A 21,116-nucleotide genomic window follows, 5' to 3' on the forward strand; every position below is an offset into this window, starting at 1 on the left:
AACACGGCGACGGTGCTGACGCGGTGCGGTAGTATGTGTCCCTACACGTTTGAAAGCATTTGTTTTCTCACTCGCCGTAGTACGTCCGTCAGTCCGCCGTGCCGCGGCTCCCGGCCATTACTCGTACCCTGGCACACCCTCCTCATTATCTTCTATTTCTCTACATTTGAGGACGTCATCCTAAACATTTTATGAACTGTATTTTTCAAGCAATGGATTCAAAAATCTAACACTGCATTTTTAAATGTTATTTGTATTAGGGGTATTCACAGTGTTGTTTTAGCCAGCCAAAGTGCTATTTGATAACTCTGGATAGTCAGAACCCCATCTAAAAAACTATCTGCTGTTAGCTAACTGCAGTAGCGATCCAAGCGGATAATTTGTGCAACTTAAAGTTAGTTTGAAAAAGTAAGATTATAAACATACTAGCCGTCAGGCTCGCTTCGCTCGCCATATCCGTCTAGCCAGTCTAATCCGTCTATCCGTCTGGACCCCCGACTGGATCGTCCAAGAATGAGATTAGCGCTCGCTTCGCTCGCCTGCATTTATCATGTTAGGACAATCCAGTCGGGGGTCCAGACTAAACGTCTGGCTAAACGGATATGGCGAGCGAAGCGAGCCTGACGGCTAGTAATATAATATTCCAAAGGATTGAAGTAGCAGTGCCCAATCAATTTTTCCGCGATAAATGCTTTTAAATCTTCAACTTGGTGCCAACCTAACAAAGTCAACTCAACTTAATGCCAACCTGACAAAATTATTAATTTAGTTACCAGTTAACAACTGTTTCGAAGAGGTACTCTCTCTAGATTATAGTTCTATATTAACATATGGTATGGCATCTTGTCAATTATAATCAAGAGAATAAGAAGAATATACATGCTAAAAGACGAACTTTAAATCCTTAAAACCACCCTTAGGGTTAAAATATCGCCAAAAGATTTCTTAGTGCGCCTCTAAAGGGTCAACTGAACATACCTACCAAATTGAACGTTTTTGGTCCGGTAGATTTTTAGTTATGCGAGTGAGTGAGTGAGTGAGTGAGTGAGTGAGTGAGTGAGTGAGTCAGTCAGTGAGTGAGTGCCATTTCGCTTTTATATATATAGATGGCTGCCGCTTTAACAGAGATAGCTAGAGTTAGCGGACTCAAACCTGCGCTATCTGCCATCTCGGCTGTTAATTTTTTACTTTCCTTGCCCTATTACCATAGGTAAGGAAAGTATTGCTTTCCGAAAAAAATTAAGGTACCCCAATTTCTAAATTCTATACGTTTCAAGGTCCCCTGAGTCCAAAAAGTGGGTTGTGTGTGTGGTGTGTGTGTGTGTGTGTGTGTGTGTGTGTGTGTGTGTGTGTGTGTATATGAGTGTATGTGCGTCTGTGTACACGATATCTCATGTCCCAATCAACGGAATGACTTGAAATTTGGAACTTAAGGTCCTTTCACTATAAGGATCCGACACGAACAATTTCGATCAAATGCAATTCAAGATGGCGGCTAAAATGGCGAATATGTTGTCAAAAACAGGGTTTTTCGTGATTTCTCGGAAACGGCCCAACGATTTTGATCAAATCATACTTAAAATAGTCATCGATAAGCTCTATCAACTGCCACAAGTCGTATATCTGTAAAAATTTCAGGAGCTCCGCCCCATCAATGCATATAGATTCCCAATTATCAGGCTTCAGATACAATTGAAACAAAAAAAATCAAGCGGAGTAGATTGAGCATGAAAATCTCTACAATTAATGTTCAGTAACATTTTTACCTAAATTTGAAAATAAGCTTTAAATTTGAAAAAATGTGATTATTCAATTGCAAATATTGTTGATTCTATTAAATCATTCACTATGAAGAGATAGCAGACCTCATGTGTGTCTCCAGCGTTATTGTCCTGTTACCAGCTGGCTCAAATCTTGGAAAGTAGACTTGAGATGCGCGGGTACACTAGCGTCAGGTGATCAATTTTCATAACGGCAAGGAAAGTTGTGTGAGTGCGCCACACCAGATTTTCAAATGTTATTTATATTGTATCATCTTTTAAGCTTTTAGGTAATTTATTTATCTTTTGTTTCAGGTTGTCGGAAACACAGACATACATAAAAAGATGGTTGTGGATGTGTGAGTTTAACTCGCCCCAACTTATACATATATGAATATAAAAACAAACTAAATTGTATAATTTTAAATCGTCTTCTTCAGCTTGTTCTATACTGCTGTTGTTATTCAACTCTAAAATTGCCATCTTTTGGTGTCGAGTTATTCATTCAACTATTGTGCAATTATCATAATGTTAATTTAGTATGTCGAAGAGATCGTTGAGAGTTGATTGATGATCAAGAGTCAATCATCGATTAAGATTTGATCGACGATCAAGATCTGATCGACGAGTCGATTGGCGAGTTATCTCCTTCTCCTTCTAACTGCCTGCCACTCTATCAGTGTTGTTTCATTTGTATTATTATCATTATCATAGTCATCTCATTCGTATCAGTGCTTCATCCGTTTAAACATTTCATTCAAAGTCCAGTATTATAGAGGTATTAGTTTAGGGCTGTGAAATGGAACTAAAAACTCGAACCACCAGTTTTGTAAACGAGAATCGGAGTTTATCATTGATCAAACCGGGTTCAGTTAAGGATATAAAATTAATTCAATTCTGTTAATAGACAGATAAAATGTCTTTTTTTGCACTTTATAACATTGCAGGTGATGTGGGCGAAGTATACATAGGAATTGGGTTAATTGGAATCTTAGTAGAACCAGAAAAGTACCGTACATTTTCAAATTAAACATTATGTTCTCTTACGATCATTTTAGATTGTATGATTTGTTGGTTGAATAAATGGAATATATCGATTGAATTGATCAATCAAGAATCGTATAAAAAGGTTGATCTTGAACGGTAAACTCCAGTTATCAGAATAAGGGTCAGTCCACATTAAGCGTTTTTTCAGGCGCCAACCCAATGAGCCAATCGGAGAGCTTCTTGCCCTGACGACTCTGAAAACGCCGTAATATGGTCTGGCCCTAATTCTCACTAGAGATTGAAGATTTGATCTCGTTCACCAGTCATGATTTAGGAGAGTTATTGTAGTGTTGGAAATAACTGATGATGTATGTAAAGTAACACTCTTATCATTAATTGAATTTAAATGCACGAAATTATTCATCTATAGAGCCTTAAATCATTCAGTGATTGGGAGGAATAACATGCTTAGCAAAAATCTAAAAAAAAAAACGTTTTCTTCTTGGTTTATTGTATAAAAATAAGGTTCTGTGTTCATTTCATCACTTTCAATTTAATTTTTAGTTGAAAATATATGAACTAAAAATAAAGGAAACTGATTGAATATTGCTCCCAATAATCAATATAATTTGAAAAATATTGGGTTATTTCAAGAAATTAAACCCACTATAGAAACAAAATGTATGGTCTACAAGAATGTACTGTATAGAATATAATTATTAGCAGAAGAAGAAGATGACGTTGTAGCAGAAGCAGAAGAGAAGTGACTCATGTTGTTCTGTGGCTGCGAAGTCCGTTTTGTCCACTGCAACACAACAAAAAATGCGTCATTATTATGGGATTCGCAATAAAATTATTCAAAGTGCATTTTTCAATAACTATTTCTAGAAAGCAAGCAACAACTGATACCTCTTTACAAACGGTCACCCTTCCAAGGGAGTATATATTAATATGCAACATTTCAAATAATTCCATTTATGAACTTATTTATTTTACTAGCGGGTAACCCGTGCTCCGCAAGGGTTTAATTAAGACTTGACTTACTTAGATCTTGAAGAATTTTAAGTAGGCCTATAACCATCCTCGGTAAATTAAGGATCAATATGCAAAATGTCATATTAATCCGTCCAGTAGTTCAGACGTTATGATGCGTAATTTGTGAATTTCCTATCCCGTACGTGTTTAAGCCAATTCTTTCCTTTATTATATTATAGATAGATTTTAATGATCTTATCATTAACAATTTTTATTTCATATCTATAATATAATGAACGAAAGAATTGGCTTAAACATGTACGGGATAGGAAATTCACGAATGACGCATCATCACGTCTGAACTACTCAACTGATTAATATGAAATTTTGCATATTGATACTTAATTTACAGAGGTTATACGCCTACTTAGAATACTTTAAGATCTCAGTAAGTCAAGTCTTAATTAAATCCTTGCGGAGCACGGGTTATCCGCTAGTAAAATAAATAATAATAAAAATAGTGTCATGAATAAACTTTAGTCTGTGCAAACCTAAAGGTGCGTATAGATATACGCGCCGCGAACATGAGCAATTCACTTTTGATCAGCTGATGCCAAGCTTTTTATATCTGTATCTTACCTTCTCTGTAATAGTATATTTCGCACCTAGGGCCGAAAATGAGACTTTTCCGGCTTGAAATCGGTTTTCAAGTCCAAGGCCGTAGGCCGAGGACTAGAAAAGATTGAGAGCCGGAATAGTATATTTGGCTCCTACGGCCGAAAATGAGACTTTTCCGGCTCAAAATCGGTTTTCAAGTCCGAGGCCGTAGGCCGAGGACTAGAAAAGATTGAGAGCCGGAAAAACATTTTTGCCCATGGTGAGAACGTTATTTTTCACCACACAGAAAAATAAACAAGGCTAAACAAAAATAAACAAATAAACAAAAATAAACAAAAATAGTCCAAGGCCGTAGGCCGAGGACTAGAAAAGATTGAGAGCCGGAATAGTATATTTCGCACCTAGGGCCGAAAATGAGACTTTTCCGGCTCAAAATCGGTTTTCAAGTCCGAGGCCGTAGGCCGGGACTAGAAAAGATTGAGAGCCGAAAAACATTTTTGCCCATGGTGAGAACGTTATTTTTCACCACACAGAAAAATAAACAATAAATATGAGAATAATTGTTTATTAGGCACTTTCGAAAGCAAACAGGAAGGTCATAGCTCTAGCAAATCTGAGGTAATCTGAATATTAGGAAATTGTCCAAGTATTTTATTTTTTATTCTGATTTGTCTAAATAACCTAAAAGATTATGTTCAATTATGTAAGAGGTTGAGGTTTATACTTTTTATTCTTCCAAATGACAATAAGATGATATTATTATAAATGTTTTGATTCTTGAATAAAACACAAATAATGAAGTTTTTTTGATCAGCTGTTTTAGCACACTTGAAATTTGGCCAATCTGAATGTCAACGTCAACAATGCTTGCTGTCATGACTTCGGAAGTTTAGGTTAGAAGTTCTATCCTACTCTGAAAATCGAATTTGAATAGTTTATAATATATATCTTATCTGTATTTTATTCATCCAAATAAAATGATAGTATCTTATTGCAGAATACTTATTCAATTCTAGAAGCATAAAATGATTCCGTTTCATAAACCATTTTGTAAACACGTTCACATCAAATCAGAATCAGCTGACTTCAAGGTTATTTTACAGCCCTAGGGCCGTAAAACTTTTACCGGCCTGGTCAGAAAACAATCATTTTCGGCCTCCATATGACGCACGAAAACCAGCTTATTACATCCAAGTTGGGCGAAAAAATACAGATATGAAGTCAGCTGATCAAAAGTGAATTGCTCATGTTCGCGGCGCGTACATCTGTACGCACCTTTAGACTGCAGCATTGCTCTTATGGAGTACAGTGCTGCCAAATTTCACAGAATTCAGAGACCCTGAGAGCTAATTATGCAAGAGAAAGAACGAAAATGCCTTTTTTTTATAGAATCAGCATAAAAACGGCAACAGTGTACCCCTATTGTTATATTGAAATAGCATTGGCCATAAAGCCCCGTTCTGTAAACTAAGGGTTGCACAGACTATAGTTAGAAAACAAAGAGCTACTGCATGATCTAGTACTCTAAGGTCCGGTTGCACTAAATCCTCTTATATTTTAATCAAGATTAAATGTCAAGAGAATCAATCTGAGAAGGGATCTCCGATTGGTTCTGGTGACATTTAATCACCATTAAAATTTAACGAATGATTAACAAATTTTTAATTGTAATTTCAACATATTACTGTACAATTCTGTATTAAAAATATCAAGTCTTGAATCGAGGTAAGATAACAGTATAAAAACTTGATATGAAATCCTTCAATAAATGTTTACAATATCAAATAATCGTTGATAAGTCAATAAACCAGCAACCTGCAAATGGGCTTCAGCATAGAATGAAGATAGCATAAAAATAAATCTCTTGTTATAGGGCGGCGTTTATATTGAAATTTTCAATGTTGTCTCAAGTCTATAGTCCTATTAGTTAGTTTTCGTGAAGCTATATGACGCTGGTAGTCTCTCATACTGTGCCATTCTCACACTCTTGGGCTCAACTCACACTTACGTGACTCAGGTGGAGAAGAGACTCGACTCTAGAAGTGGAGAGCATGTGTTTTCAAATGGGTGACGTCGTGGAGACTAGAATCGACTGGTCTGAGTGTCACCATTTGGAAACACATGCTCTCGACTAGAGTCGAGTCTCTTCTCGACCTGAGTCGCGTAAGTGTCAGTTGAGCCTAAATCAACCACTAGGAAATTACAAATTATAATGATACAAAAATAATTTAACGGCAAATAGAGCTGTGAAGGAAAAAAATGAGAAAAAAATCAAAGATACCAAACCTCAAAAATTTTTGTTTGAAGCCTTTTGCTGTGATGACACAAAATGTATGAAGACATGTGTATACACATATATTTATTTTAGACATGTGTGTGCACATATATTTTTTATTCATTTAATCATTCAGAATTACACAACTATTCATTTATCATACATGTCACATGTCATTAGTGGTCAGCCACCAGCCCAAGAGGAGATTTATTTTTGTCCAAGATAAAATGAAAAATACAGAGGTGACACAGAATAACGGAAACTTTTAAAAACGCCATAAAACATTAGACATCAAGTAAGATATGTTGAATCCAAATAATTGAATTTCAGAGTAATTTGCAATTATACAGGTGACACAGAATAACGGGAACTTTCAAAAACGCCATAAAACATTAGTGGGAAGGGCAAAAATGATTTTATTCAAAATGATTTTATGTAAAGTTTAAGACTTGCCATTTGAGAATTATTAAAAACCATCACTTTCTGACAATTACTTCTTTGAGATGGCTTCCTCCTGCACGAATACACTCTTGAAATCTGTGTTGAGATTCCTGATCGATTGCTGCAACATTTCAGCTGGGATATTGTTAATTTCATTTTTTGAATTGTCTGTTATGATTCAACCACAGTTATTGGCCAAGTTGTGAAAACATTAATTTGATTTGAGATAGCTCCACGAACAGAAAATCGCAGGTGGACAGATCATGGGACCAGGAAACGCAACCTAATCGTGAGATTACACAGTTACTAAACAATAGCATAGGTAGATATCCCTTCATGTCGCAACTTTTACTGTTATCTCAAGCCCATAGTCCACATAGCTCTATCCCGTGAAGCTGTGTGACGTTCGTAGTCTCTCATACTGTGCCGCGTTACACTCTTACCCGGACAAAACAGTAAAAATCGACAGTAATCGGCTTGAGTTAACAGTAAAAGTTACGACATAAACGCCCTATACCATGGGATATCTACTAACGCTATTTTTCTCTATGACAATACTCACTCGCATAGTTGCCATTGAATGCCGTGCAGAGTGGATTTCGCTCACAATTTCATCAATAATTTTGAATTAATTTTAAATGGAAAAATAATTCAAAATTGAATCCTCAATATCCCAGATGACGTGATGAAGCGATCAATGAGAAATCATCAACACAGATTTCAAGAGTGTATTCGTTCAGGAGGAAGCCATCTTGAAGAAGTAATTGTCAAGAAGTGATAGATGTTATTAATAATTCTCAAATGGCAAAAATTGAACTTTACATTAGTTTGAATAAAATCAATTTTGCCCTTACCACCAATGTTTTATGGCGTTTTTAAAAGTTCCCGTTATTCTGTGTCACTCTGTATAATTGCAAATTACTCTGAAATTCAATTACTGTATTTGGATTCAACATGTGTCTTACTTAATTGAGAATGCAGTCAGCCTCAATTGGGCTTCATGAATACTTTCTGATGGTGAACACCAAAACATAATGGCACAGAACTTGAATCGAAAAATGATGAAAATGATGAAAAATGGAAACACTAAAGCTGTGTTTTCGTAACGGGCAGAAGCAGAATCGATTGCAGCGCACCCAGGCGGGCAGAAACAGTAAGGCCGCGGCTCCACTGGCCGTAGCTGATCGCGCTACAAAGTGCGGTTGTTAAGTCAGAGAAATGAGAAGGCAGGAAACAAAAGGAGGTGGCTTCACTAGCGACAGTCTGCAGCGTGAAACATTTGACGGCGCGCCACAGAATGTAGTGTCGCGCGCAAATAGAACCCGTCCTATTCTACTGCTACATTTTGCCGCCACTACCTTGGCGCCACTAGCTGTAGACTGCAGCGTTGGTTGCGTCTCAGTCCAGTGCCAACTACCGACCAAGTAGCAAGCATTTTTGAGACATGAGATAAAATTCAAAAAACTTGCCTGAATACTTTTGTAACTTACTATGCAACGTGTGGAACATGCCTTCAGACATCCTGTTGCTTAGTATTGGATGAATCCACCATTTTCTTTTCTGTAACCGGCGTCGTCTCTAAACTAAAAGTACACTGAGTACAACATTACGAATGTTAACGTGCGGCATGATCGTTCATTGGTCACGTCTACCGGCACACTGACTGACTTCTACTGCTAGTGAGCCACGGCGGCGCTACGGATTGCAGTTCGTTCTCTGTTGCCCGTGGAGCCACCCAACTGTCGCGTGTAGCGCGCGAAAATTACGGCGCGATCAACTACGGCAGTGGAGCCGCGGCCTAACATTCAAAGAACTAGTTCTTTGACATGAGTTTTGCTTTATGTGTTATGGGTAATGAACTTTTTGGGTTGTCCAAAAGGTAATTCTGAAATGATTATTGGAGATTTAATTCAATAAAGTGAATTAATTGCTTTTTAAAACTCAGATAACTTCTCCACAATTATTAGTTACTTCAATAATTATGCAAAATTCTATGCTTTATAGGCATGTCAATCTAAGAGTTAACTTTTCATTTCCTATGCTTGAAATTTGTAAGGGTAAATTATTTGAAGTAACTGATTGTATTTCATTATTAATAAGATATTATTTTATTAACTAGAAGCATTCCATTATTAATAAGATATTATTATAATTATTTTATTAACTAGAATCAATTGCCTTCAGAGTCAATGCATGTTCTTTGAATCACATCGTTTATAGGTAGGCCTACCTACTATGAGTACCGTATTCAACTTCAAAGGCCTATTGAAGCTCTATCGAAAAAAAAATCAATAAATAAATAATAAATAAGTGCTTTAATTTTGGCATTTTTGGAATCTATGGGATATATTACCTACACCAAGGGATATCAATATTGTAAACGTTTTTTAGGCAATTTTATTTTAGCAGTCCCCTTTTTGATCATTAGATGGGTACGGTCCCGGCTGATATACAATCATGTATAAGAATCGTGAGGCCAATTGACTGCCTAAATCAATATGCCTTCTTAGGCAATGTTCAATTAGGGACTCCTCACCAGTAAAAGTATACGATATTGGAATTATTATTATTATAGATTAACACATATGACATGTACAAAGTGTATTCTGAAATTGATTGTAATCTGTATAAGTTTTTAATTATATTTCTTGGGAAGGAACCCTCCAATAATGACAAAGTAATATTATATGAGAAATTCCAATAAACCAACATTCAGTTGAATTATTATTAGCATCAATCTGTTAGTTGTGTAATTCTGAATGATTGAATAAATAAATCTCCATGCAGGAATTGGGATTAATCAGTGTACCCCTAGGTCAAAAGAACTTGTTGGTGAACAATATATTTTTGGATACCATGAACAATTATTTATTTATTTCTGTGGTCAGTAGGCCTACTTCTCGACCGTTTGGTTTACTTAACTATTCCAAAATGTACTGCATAAAGTAATTTTTAGTTCTACATTTAGAGAAACAAGTTTAATGAAACAAATGGAAATAATCAATAAATTAATTGCTTAATCTGAAATGATGATTATCTACAACATTATAAGTAGAACTAAGTGATTTGAAAATGAATACCAAACTGCAAATACATAAATCTCTCTCAGAACAATGTGGGTATTCATCCATGAATTTAATCATAAATTTTAAAAGGTGGAATGACTGTCATTAAAAGCTATTATTCAGTGTTTCTACCAGCACTTGCTGGGTGAATTTTGAAGTGATCTATTCATAGTTCTAATGTATGGTCATTTATAAAGTCATCATCCACTCAAGATCAAGATGGACAGTTGAGAAGAGTGTTTACAAACAATTTTAACATCAATTATTGATGTAATGTTATCACATTATTAGATAATGTTACATAAATTATTTCTTTATGGAAGGAATCCCAAATATTATGAATAACTCTATTCCCTGAATGATAAGTGAATACATTGTTTTTTAAGCACTCTTCTCAACTGTCCATCTTGATCTCATGTGGTTTCAGGTAGTTTCGAAATATTAAGATTTCCTGTAATTATTAATGATTTCAAAATTCAGTCAGTTTTTCTATTATTTTAGTCACGTACCATAGTTAAATCTTACTATTTGAATATCTACCATCAAATCGATAATAAAACATTGAAGTGGATAAACCTTTTTAAAAAATGGGAAACTGTATAAAATGACATCGCCTATATAAAGTTTAAAAAATGAGTGGAATTTTATCTTACCTAACTAACTTATTCTAAGTATAGGTTCCAAAGAATTGTTCCATCCTGGTCAACAAAAAAGAATTCATATGCATCCTTTGAGCACATTCTCTTCAATATTTTGTTTGTAAATGATACCTGAAAAAAGAAACATAATCTTTCAGCATATTCATTTTGGAGATAATGTGAAGTTAATCATCAATGATAAGACATAGTTTGGACTTTGAATAAATTAGAAGTGAACTGGGCCTCAATAAACTATTTACATTAGATATAAATACTATAAGTATATACTTACATTCATAGCACATAACAGAAAACACTTAAAGTTTTATAATATAAATTAAAACAGGTGAAACACGACATAGATAGATTAAAAACACTGAAAAACTTACATTACACTCTCTGCTCGGTTGAGAAGGGGACACAGTTCCTTAAAAATTTCCGATTATAATGTAAGTTTTTCAGTGTTTTAATCTATCTATGTTGTGTGTCTCCTGTTTTAATTTATACTATTCACATGATATACCTGGCATCATGCAATATATCGATCAATAGAGCATGAATAAGTTTTTCAAATACATTACTATTGTAGTTTAAATGAGTTTGGTAGCAATGGTCAACCAGAAAAATAGTACCTATTTTATATTTTTCCAATGGCAGTCTTTCAATATTCAATTACACTGACTCTGATCAAGTTATAACAATCTATTTAATATTGTTTCCAAGTGATTGTGAATTATAAATTAAGAGAAGATTAATTCATAGATAGGTACCAAAGACAAAGTAAATGTTCTAATAGTCAGGTTAGTTTTGTTATTATATTGATAAACTATGGGTTTACAATATTTTGAGGTGCAACAAGGATAATGGAAGTTTAGGATTTAGAATGTAATGAAATACTTCTAAGTCAAATTATGATATTATTTTTAATAAATCTGTTTGTGAAAACTACTAGCTGCATTATAAAAAATGTATTTTGTGATTAGGCCACTTACAGAAAGTGTAAAAGATTGTTAGCATGAAATGCTAAATGTTATCTGGGTGAATAATGTTTTGAATCTGATTATTTAATGTTAATCTAATCAATCAATCTTGAATGAGTTTAAATCTAATTAGTTGATTAGATTTCTCTCTTTCTTGTGATAATTCTCTACCATACACAAACTAGCTAGTCTAGGATTTACATTATTATTAAATACTACAAATTAAACATTAAAAAAAGAAATAAATAAACTTTTGTCAACTTCTAACCTCTTGAAAAATGAAAAAGATAGCAATTTAGGCCTAGAGACTAGGTTATTAAAGGCCTACTACAGTGGGCTACCTGAATAAAAATTGTAAACATGCTAGTAGGCTACTCATAAAATTTATATCAAATAATTGTGTATGGTAAATCTAGCCTACTTTATTATGAGAAATTTAAGTGTACTTACTTGAATCCTCTATTACATCAGCAATTTCTAACCATATTCTATTTTTCAAATAGGTAATTCGTTGTGCAGGTCTGGAAAGTACAAAACTTTGAACTTCGAAAATTTCACGCCTTTCTGTTGTAAATCCATTTTCAATTTCTCTTGTAAAAATTATAAGAATAAAGAAACCAATAGAAATATTTTATACCTCAATTTCCACTGCAAATCAATTTCACAGTATATAGTAGCAGTCCGAAATCTGACAACCAATATCAAAACAAAACCATCCAACAATTAAAGATTGAGGGTAAAAAGAACATGGCGTCTGATCCACAGAAAGATTATTCTGCCGGTGTCACGTGATCAGAGCAGAAAGTGATTCGAAGCTGTCTGTTCTTGTTGACAGAATCCCGAAATTTGTTCTTTTTCGACAAAACGGTTCACGAGCAGTGATCGGTCGAAGCAAAATAGCATTGTGTTGATAGGCCTTATAAAGAACGGCAAGATGAACGACAGTTCGTCTCTGATTTGAACAGTTCTTTTTTTCTGCTCAACTTTCTGCCGATGTGTGAATACTCCCATAAGAACCAATGTTAATTTAAAGTGAATTCTGTCGTCTGCCCGTTACGAAAACACACCTTAACCTGTCCAAATCTTTGCCTATGCTGTCCACTCTCATCGCCTTGAAGTTCTTCATCTCAATCACCAGCTGCAACACAAATATATTGATTTAAAATCATCAAATTATCTCCAATAAAATGGTTCTACTGAAACCATAGAATTATAACAATCTAGATTGTTTATTCTATGCTACAACCTAAGGTCCCCATTACACAATCAATCATATATGCAATATTAAGCTGCACTAACACAAAATATGTCAACAAAATAGTTTTCATATTAAATAAAAATACTAAGAAATTGTCAAAACCACAGATTTATTGATAGTTAGAAAGACCGGTTTTGGTTGTTACACCATTGTCAATCTCTGAACCGGTCTTCCTAAGTATCAATAAATCGGTGGTTTTTGACAATTTCTTAGTATTTTTATTTAATATGAATGATTACCACAATATCAACTTTTCAACTACACAAAAAGTGAAAATAGTTTTCTACAAAAAAAATCTGTAGAGAAACTCAAATCAAGTGAAGTGAACAACTACAAGATCTAACCTATTTCGGACTATGTGTTATCTAAATTTGGGAGAGGAATAACACAAGGCTACCTTATTTTTACTTTCCTTGCCCTATTACCATAGGTAAGAAAAGTATTGCTTTCCGAAAAAAATTAAGATGGGCCTACCCCAATTTCTGAATTTCTATACGTTTCAAGGTCCCCTGAGTCCAAAAAAGTGGTTTTTGGGTATTGGTCTGTTTGTGTGTGTGTGTGTGTGTGTGTGTGTGTGTGTGTGTGTGTGTGTGTGTGTGTGTGTATATGAGTGTATGTGCGTCTGTGTACACGATATCTCATCTCCCAATTAAAGGAATGACTTGAAATTTGGAACGTAAGGTCCTTACAATATAAGGATCCGGCACGGACAATTTCGATCGAATGCGATTCAAGATGGCGGCTAAAATGGCAAAAATGTTGTCAAAAACAGTGGTTTTCGCGATTTTCTCGAAAACGGCTCCAACGATTTTGAAGTTATACCTGAAATAGTCATCGATAAGCTCTATCAACTGCCACAAGTCCCATATCTGTAAAAATTTCAGGAGTTCCGCCCCATCTATGCAAAGTTTGATTTTAGATTCTTAATTATCAAGCTTCAGATACAATTTAAACAAAAAATTTCGAGTGGAATAGATTGAGCATGAGAATCTCTTCAATTAATGTTCAGTAGGCTAACATTTTCACCTTAAATTAAAAATAAACTCGAAAATCGAAAAAATGTGATTATCCAATAATTGCAAACTATTGGCAACTGTTGATTCCATTAAATGATTCACTATGAAGATACAGCAGACCTCGTGTGTCTCCAGCGTTATTACCCTGTCACCAGCTGGCTCTAATCTTTGAATAGTAGACTTGAGATGCGCGGGAACACTACCGTAGCGTCAGGTGATCAATTTTCATAACGGCAAGGAAAGTTGTGTGAGTGCGCCACACCAGATTTTTCCTCTCCCTATCATTCTGATAATGTATTGTATGAATAAGGAAATGAATAAATTGCAACAAAATTTGTCAATTTTCTCGCCAAGAGAGCGCAGCAGTCGGCGTCCACTTGTAGAGAGGGAACATTTTGTTGGAAACTTTTTAAGTGTTTCCCCACACTAATGCCCGGTTGCAGAGTCGACAAATAACGCCACCCATAGTTAACAGCGCGGACTTCACTATTTAACAGGCCAATTTCGTTGCAGAGACGTCTGTTAGCTATCGCTCTGCCGAGGTTAGGTATCGCTCTAACCATTAGGTAAACCAAGTAATAAATAAAATTGGAAAGAAATAAGAAAGCCACGTTCAATACAATTCACAACAATTCAATAGTATTCAAATAGAAATTATATGTGTTCAACTAACTGAAACATCTAACAGTTAGTTAATCATGAAAGATTAAAATTAACGAGAATAGTTATTTGTGCAACTAGTGCGCAAAGTGACAGTTTGCTGCACCGAAAGAAACGTTACGCCCGAGCCGTAGGCGAGGCGGAAGGTCTTGATGCAGCAGAGGAACTTTGCGCACGTATTTCACATAAGTTTTTCCTACAGTTACCATTGAATATGAAAAGTGGGTAATTATGGTAAAATTGCCTGAAATCATCAAGACTTAGTAGTGTTTGAATGGCGAGGCTGGTGTGGGTGTGTGCTGTGGTGGCACTGTGCTGTTGCTGTCCTCGATATAATAAATATTAAATAGTTAATAATTAGCGCGTTGTGCTTCGTTGCACCTCTGCTCACTATAGCAGCCAGTCACTGTTACCAACTTCATTTTGATTTTGCTGCACTGTTGCTCCATATAACCTACTAAGTATTTTTGCGTTGCCATGTTGCAAATCTGGAGGCAGAAAAATTTTTCCCGCAGTAGAGCGGAAAAGTGATTCTTTGCGTTCTGGAATCAGTGCAGCAATGGCACTTTTCAACGTAACTGTAGGAAAAAAATATCAATTTTCCGTTTTACCAATGTTGACAGTTTGTGATTTTTTCTTCTTCTTCTTCTCCTTCTTCTTCTTCTTCTTCTTCTTCTCCATCTTCTTCTTCTTCTTCTTCTTCTCTTCTTCTTCTTCTGGCGTGGCTGAGGGAGGGCGATCGGGACATAGGATGAGAAGGTGTGTGTGTGTGCGTGGTGTGTGTGCGTGTGTGAAAGGTGTGTGTTTGCGTGAAATTTCATTGTTTCTTGCTTAAAAAGCTTTCTATAACTCTATTTTCTAACTTTTTTATTATTTTTTCTTTTTTTCTCAGTCTAAAATATATTCTACTAAATTGAATGAAATTGTTTTTTTTTTCAAATATTGATTTATACTTTTTATTATATTACCTATTGTTCTATTCGAAATATTATTTCCTCATGTTGTGATGTAGATACATTAGAATTGTATAGGAGGGTTGAGTGGGAGAGAGGGCCGGCTGCACCCTAACTTCGCCCTCCAGGTTGAAATAAAGGCAGCCTATCTATCAATCTATCTATCTCCTTCTTCGTCTTCATTTCGTCTTCAGCCCAGTCACTGTTACCAACTTCATTTTGATTTTGCTGCACTGTTGCTCCATATAACCTACTAAGTATTTTGTGTTGCCATGTTGCAAATCTGGAGTGCAGAAAAATTTTTCCCGCACTAGAGCGGAAAAGTGATTCTTTGCGTTCTGTAATCAGTGCAGCAATGGCCACTTTTCAACGTAACTGTAGGAAAAAGAAATAAACTCTAACTTATAACAGTCTATGATGGCAAGCAAAAACCTGTAATCTATAGCACTTCTGGAAATTAACCTAAACTTTATTATGGATATTTAGATAATTTAAATTTGAATTACGGGATGAACTAATAGATAAAAAGTGAAAAATAATATTCTAGTATAATCCGATCTCACCTTGTCTGATATCAAAATTTATTCTGCTATGCTAAGTTCGTATAAAGTCGGTTCCAAATACCATGAACTTATTATGAGCACAATAGTTACAAATCACATTTCACAACCGATAAACTTTAGAATAGAATCACATTTCACAATATTCTAGAAATGGATTGAGAATTTGATTGATAAATTAGACTAAAATGAGCACAAGTTACCACAAAAGACCAGCTTCAACACAAACCAGCAGCCAACATGTCGAATAATGACAAGACTATCTATTCCAGGGGAACCAATCAGAAGCCGTCTTTTCAATGAAAGAGAAATCGCCTTCTCTCATTGGTTCCCGAGAATTTGAAGGCTCTTGTGCAACCGGGCCCGGGCCTATCAATGCAAAACTATTCAGAAACTCAATTACAGAAATCACTTCAATTAAACCATAAATTATAGCTAGAAAATCTTTGAAACCCACAAAACAGCATACAAACTAATTAAATTGGTTTATATCAGGGGAAATATTCAATTCAATACGGAAAACAACTCAAGTTGTAACCCCTACCACAACCACTGCTGACAAGACAGAAGTCACGTAGCCCTGCTTTTTATCAATAAGCTAGTGCCGGTTGCACAACAGCCGGTTGAATTTTAACCGTGATTAATTTCACGAGAACCAATCAGAGAAGGCCTTCTTGATAAGACGGCTTCTCTGATTGGTTCTCGTGGAACTAATCACGGTTAAAATTTAACCGGCTGCTGTGCAACCGGGCCCTAGAGATGGAAAGTTCGGATCACTTTACTGATTCGGCTCAATCGTTCTCCTTCACAGCCGCGACCCGTTAAATTTTATATAGCTATCTTATAAAGAAGCAAAAAAAAGTCCACCACAGTAGATGTGTAAAACCACGAGCTTACCCCAGTTGATGAACGAGTCTTTTGAATAAATGTGATCCGGATCACTCGTTCACCTTCATGACCCGTTCAATTTGAACGGGTCTTGACCGAACGACACATCTCTAAGGACAACCAGAGTCAAAAATCAAATATGGATGCCCCTATGCTATCATTATTTTAAATTCCAATAAGAAAATAAATAAACTCAAGACCTAAGACTGAAGAAGGCGATAGATGTACTAAAACTTAAGAGAAATGCTTTTTGTGTATTAGAGGAAATTAATTGTAATTTAATGTCAAATAATAAGGGCAAACGTTATTTGAGTAAGATATAATTGAGTTGAGTTACGGCTTATAACTGAAGAAATCATTTCAAACACAAAAAAATAACAGCACAAGTAGGCCTACATGAAGGGAGATGAAATGATAGAAATTGCAATGGGAAACAAATATTACAAAATAATCTTACCTTGAACAATGAGTGCTCTTAAACGTTCAGTCACCGATTCTAATTTAATATCAAAGTTAATATATCTAACACCAACCTAAACTATACTAGTCAGCACATTTTAGCACGCAAATAATTGTAGATATACTGTAATTGATCAAATTAAATCAATAAATAACGAATAAATTCATCCATTCATCCGACAACATTCAACAAGTCGACTGGCTTCAACACAAACTGGTCAAATTTGAAATGAATGAAAACGAACATAGGTGAAGAGCGGTTTTGGGTTGAGACTCACCCCTAATTTGATATTTTCCACACTTACGTAGTACATTCAAAAACGCAGTAATAGAAATCTCAAAAATTCGACCAAAAATTGTTGCTGAAAAATCTATAAATCTGTGGAAATAGCTTTAAAAATAGTAAAACTTGTTAAATATCAGCCGAAATATTAAATTCAATAATTATTGAAAACAACCCAACCTCGCATCACCTACTACAGCACATTAATTGGGTCAAGTAAACTCCCAACACGTCCTTATTTATTTTACAATCAACAGAACTCTGACAAATTTAACCAAAACTATCGGCTTCAGTCATTGAAATCTATGACTAAGCTCCCAACCGAATATAAATTGGTAATATCTCAAAAGTGTATCTAATATGGGAACGTCTATTGTCGGCCCCGGCTGAATTATGATAGTCGTTAGGCCCATTGACGGCTTAAATAATATATTTAGGAAATGTGGAACTTTTGTTTTGCTGTATGAAGGGCAGATAATCTGCCGTAAGAAGGATGAATAGTCTGCAGACTATTCTAGATGGACTATTATTAGCTGAATTAGCTTTATGGGATAGCTTATAGGACCGATTGTTATATTTGCAGATAATAGAGATTTAATAATAAAATACGGACGATATGCATACGGTCGTCAATAATCCAGCATAAACCCTAGATAAATTTATTGACTTTGAATATTCATCAACATTATTAAACAACTGCATAGGTATCTTACTAGTTATGGCCCTAATTCAAAATAATGAAAATCAAATTACGCTGAAAAACAAATATAACTTAATCTATTCCAAAATTGGGAATGGCAAAATATCAAATCTACAACTTTGAGGTTATCGCAAAAAAGACTAATTATCACTTACGGTGTTCCTATAATTAGCTGCCAAAATTGAAGTAAATTTAGCTTCGTATTGGGTTGTAGTTTAATTCACACGAAGAAAGTTAGTTATTAATTTATTTAAATATTACAAAAAAAAGCACAGAAAATCCACTCTCTACTAGCAAAGTTTTCAACTGTCAACATACTGACACCTGACAGACACAAGCATCAAAGAAATCAAGCTAGTGCTCGTTGAAGATCTAGACAGCAGAGCATGTACTTTCAATGCTGACCGCTTGGTAGCAGCACTAGTCAAGACCACTTGACACTGTAGAGTGACCCAGCAAACAGCAACAGCGCATGCGCTTTGTATTCAGAAACCGCGCATATTTAGTCGTAGTACCATGAAAAGCCACTGACAGTGACACTGATTGCCCAAACTTTTACCGATAGTCTAATATTTGACAATGTGGTGAATTTGACAATATGATTTATTTAATAAATCGCTAATATTTGAGGTTAAGTGGATTGTTAATTATTCACAAGGTGACGTATAATAATACTATCACTGCTATATTTAAAACTTTAAAATAATTTAAGCATCAAAACTAGTTGTTTTTAGTTTAATTTATGATAAAAAATCTCCAAATAGGTAGGGTACTATGGTGTTTAGATTCTTATTGGTGATGGTTGGGTTTTCATGCATATTAAATAAGCAATTTGAAATAATAAATAAGTAGCCTAATTCTCTTTTGCAAAAATTAATTTATCATTTATTCAATAATTCTATCCTAAATCCAGTTTTATTCATCTTAGGTACTTTGTACTTTGTACCTTATATCTGGTCCTAGCAGATCTAAGCAAGGCTTTTGATTGTGTACCTCATGGGATCCTTCTGAAGAAGCTTGAGAGTTTTGGACTGTGTGGTAATGTCTTGGTGACACTCATCTCCTACTTAGCCGGAAGGAAACAAGTTGTGTCCATTGGTGGTGCTTTCTCCCAGCCAGTGGCGGATCTAGAATTTTATTTTGGGGGGGGCTGAACAGGGGAAAATTTTGTGAAAGGGCTTACATTTAATGAAGTTAATTGTTGAAGTTTTATGGAGTAAAACGTGTGTTTCACAGTAAAAGTTTTCAGGATGTTTTGTTTATTTATTTAATAATGAAATACATTAAAGTTAATAAAAGACAGATTAAAAATATGAAAAGGATTTATTTTTAAGTACATAGTACATTTAATATTTCGAAATAGTTCTACTGCCTGGAGATGAATAAATAATGATGGGGACACAGTTGGAACTTTTGTTTGGAGACTTGAAGTGATGGTCTGAGAATTAATACTGTCATTCATCGCTAGTCGCTGTACAGGAACTGTAAACGCCTTGTGTGCTTTTGAGCAAACTTTTCAATTACCTGTGAAAAGCATACGCCAGTTAATTACTCGATCAAGGACTGGATGATAAAAAACAAAAAAAAAAGATCCAAACTGGAGGGAAGGATGATAGGACTCCAAAGTCCTATCCTTCTTCCTACCCTTTTTCGCTAGTACCCTGACGCAAAAATCCGCCATCTTGTTAGGAAGCGCCGCATTGTAATGGATTGATGGTAGGTTCGGATCACTTAAATGATCTCGTTCACTGCCACGAGCCAATCAGAAGACCAGGATTGGAACTTCCTAAGGTCACGTGACGTGTCTACTATTTGCGCCATGTAAAAAGCATTAGTTAGATAGGCGTATTATTGACAGTTTCCATTCTAAACCTATTCTGTAATTCTGCTTTGTCAAATGATAGACTAGAATAGCAACACCAATGTTAATCTAATAGTGCCATTATAACGTGGACCTCACTATAATAGAATGATACAAGAATGGTACGAAGATGATAAGCAAGGATAGCAACATCAATGTTAATCGAATACTGTCATTTACATGTATCTCACTATGAAGATGATACAAAGATGATACAATGATGATACAATCATATTATTATTATTGATGTCTTGACGTTTGGAATTTTAACATGAGTAAAATTTGTGGATTTGAGTGAAATTTTTAATATTTTTTGTGATTTTGAAGGACGATTCTTGTTTGAATTTGTATTTTGAAATTAATTAATCTAAAAATTCAAAATTATTGTAGTAAACACATTTTTGGAATCAAAATAGTGTGTTAATTTAAGTTATCATATTTACATAACCTCTAGTCTGTTTATTCCAAATTAAGGTTTAAAGCAGTTTTGGGCGAATGCCTGTTGTTTTTACCTGGATTGTATCTATTGTCTATGAATAAATGAAATGAAATGAAATGAAATGAAATGAAATGATACGAAGATGATACAAAGATCATAAACAAGGACAGAAACACCAATGTTAATCAAATACTGTCATTATAACGAGGACCTCACTACTGGAAGATGATACAAAGTTGAATATGATACGAAGGTGATAACAAGATGATACAATGATTATACAAATATGATACAAAGATG

General features: G+C 34.9%; 1 long non-coding RNA gene across 1 annotated transcript; it reads right to left on the minus strand.

The window, feature by feature from the left end:
• Positions 1–3,470: 3,470 nt before the first annotated feature.
• Positions 3,471–18,814, minus strand: LOC120353503. Its single transcript, XR_005572423.1, has 3 exons — positions 18,672–18,814; positions 12,813–12,877; positions 3,471–3,552 (listed from the first exon to the last, which is right to left on the minus strand). It is a non-coding gene; the product is annotated as an uncharacterized LOC120353503 (long non-coding RNA).
• Between the last annotated feature and the right edge of the window lie 2,302 nt (positions 18,815–21,116).

The sequence above is a fragment of the Nilaparvata lugens genome, chromosome 11, assembly GCF_014356525.2.
Source record: "Nilaparvata lugens isolate BPH chromosome 11, ASM1435652v1, whole genome shotgun sequence".
Taxonomy (NCBI): Eukaryota; Metazoa; Arthropoda; class Insecta; order Hemiptera; family Delphacidae; genus Nilaparvata; species Nilaparvata lugens.